Below are 2,500 nucleotides of genomic sequence, written 5' to 3'. Positions count from 1 at the left end.
GCCAGGGTGAGAGCCATGCTGGTGTCAGGGGTGTGTGACCGCAGGCCTCCCCGCAGCAGAGAGGCTGGGGCTGGGGGCCAGGGTGAGAGAGAGAGGGGCTGGTGGCCCTAGGCTTAGGGCAGGGTGACCGGAGGCCTCCCCGCAGCAGAGAGGCTGGGGCTGGGGGCCAGGGTGAGAGACAGAGGCTGGTGGGTTAGGGTTGTGTGTGAATGGAGGCCTCCCCCGCAGCAGAGAGACAGAGGCTGGGGGCCAGTGTGAGAGACAGAGTCTGTTTGGTTAGGGTTAGGGGTGTGGGTGTGGGTGTGTATGGAGGCCTCCCCGCGGCAGAGAGGCATAGGCTGGGGCTCAGGGCTTTAATCGTGGAGAATCCACAATGTGTGTGGTGGAGAAGGCGAGAAGCGGGCCGAATTTCTGCCCGCTTCTCGCCTTCTCCACGAAGGTGTCGAGGTTTGACAGGGTTTTCCAAGCGACCTCCAGCAGACTAAGTGTGTATGGTGGAGAAGGCGAGAAGCGGGCCGAACTTCGGCCCGCTTTTCCGCCTTCTCCACGACCGGAGTACCAGGGGCACGGAGATGATTTTTCTGGTGGAGAAGGCGAGAAGCGGGCCAAGTTTCGGCCCGCTTCTCGCCTTCTCCACGAAGGTGTCGAGGTTTGACAGGGTCTTCCAAGCGACCTCCAGCAGACTAAGTGTGTATGGTGGAGAAGGCGAGAAGTGGGCCGAATTTCGGCCCGCTTTTCCGCCTTCTCCACGAAGGTGTCGAGGTTTGACAGGGTCTTCCAAGCGACCTCCAGCAGACTAAGTGTGTATGGTGGAGAAGGCGGAAAAGCGGGCCGAAACTCGGCCCGCTTTTCCGCCTTCTCCACGACCGGAGTACCAGGGGCACGGAGAAGGCCAGAAGCGGGCCAAACTTCGGCCCGCTTTTCCGCCTTCTCCACGAAGGTGTCGAGGTTTCGCAGGGTTTTCCAAGCGACCTCCAGCAGACTAACTCCACGACCGGAGTACCAGGGGCACGGAGATGATTTTTCTGGTGGAGAAGGCCAGAAGCGGGCCAAACTTCGGCCCGCTTTTCCGCCTTCTCCACGAAGGTGTCGAGGTTTGACAGGGTTTTCCAAGCGACCTCCAGCAGACTAAGTGTGTATGGTGGAGAAGGCGAGAAGCGGGCCGAATTTCTGCCCGCTTTTCCGCCTTCTCCACGACCGGAGTACCAGGGGCACGGAGATGATTTTTCTGGTGGAGAAGGCGAGAAGCGGGCCAAACTTCGGCCCGCTTTTCCGCCTTCTCCACGAAGGTGTCGAGGTTTCGCAGGGTTTTCCAAGCGACCTCCGGCAGACTAATAGTGCATGGTGCAGTGTATACCGTGGAGAAGGCGAGAAGCGGGCCAAACTTCGGCCCGCTTTTCCGCCTTCTCCACGAAGGTGTCGAGGTTTGACAGGGTCTTCCAAGCGACCTCCAGCAGACTAAGTGTGCATGCTGGAGAAGGCGAGAAGCGGGCCGAATTTCTGCCCGCTTCTCGCCTTCTCCACGAAGGTGTCGAGGTTTCGCAGGGTTTTCCAAGCGACCTCCAGCAGACTACGTGTGTATGGTGGAGAAGGCGAGAAGCGGGCAGAAATTCGGCCCGCTTCTCGCCTTCTCCACGAAGGTGTCGAGGTTTCGCAGGGTTTTCCAAGCGACCTCCAGCAGACTAAGTGTGTATGGTGGAGAAGGCGAGAAGCGGGCCGAATTTCTGCCCGCTTTTCCGCCTTCTCCACGACCGGAGTACCAGGGGCACGGAGATGATTTTTCTGGTGGAGAAGGCGAGAAGCGGGCCAAACTTCGGCCCGCTTTTCCGCCTTCTCCACGAAGGTGTCGAGGTTTCGCAGGGTTTTCCAAGCGACTGTTGGCTTGACTTTGGGCACATGTGCCTCCTCTCAGACATGAGCCTCTCCAACCCCGGAGCCTCGCTACCCGCGTTTGGGTTCACTTCGGCGGGGAGAAAAAAAGTGCTGCCCTCCCCGTGTCCCGGGAGCACCTCGCACTCGAGTCGGAGACTCGACGCTCCTCTGTCGTATCAGCACCCACCGACCGATCGGCAAACGTGACCCGCCATCGGAGGGCCCCCGCCGGCCAGCCTCAGGGCTGGCGTTCGGGCGGACGGCTCCTCCGGCCTGCGGGTTCGCCTCCACGGCCGGCGAGGGCGCGCGCGGAGCGGGGGCCTCTCCCCCCTCCGCCCTCCTCCCGGGCCGACCTCCGCGTAGCGAGACCGAGACGCCCCGTCCGCCCCAGTTGCCATACCACGGAGCCCGTCGCCGCGTCGCGGGTCCCCCCGGTGGCGGGGGCCCGGGCCGAGCTCAGGCGGCGGTCCCTCCGGCGAGCACGACGTTTCTCGAACCCTACGGGGTGGCCAAGTCGCCCCCGAACCCTAACCGCCCAGGCGGGGAGGCATAAAGGGGGCGGCGCACCCGCTCGCTCGTGGGTTGTGGCGGCAGGCCGGCGTGTGTGGGGGGGGTTTTTTTTCCCTCC

The sequence above is a fragment of the Chelmon rostratus genome, chromosome 17, assembly GCF_017976325.1.
Source record: "Chelmon rostratus isolate fCheRos1 chromosome 17, fCheRos1.pri, whole genome shotgun sequence".
Taxonomy (NCBI): Eukaryota; Metazoa; Chordata; class Actinopteri; order Chaetodontiformes; family Chaetodontidae; genus Chelmon; species Chelmon rostratus.
This window is presented reverse-complemented; position numbering follows the sequence as displayed.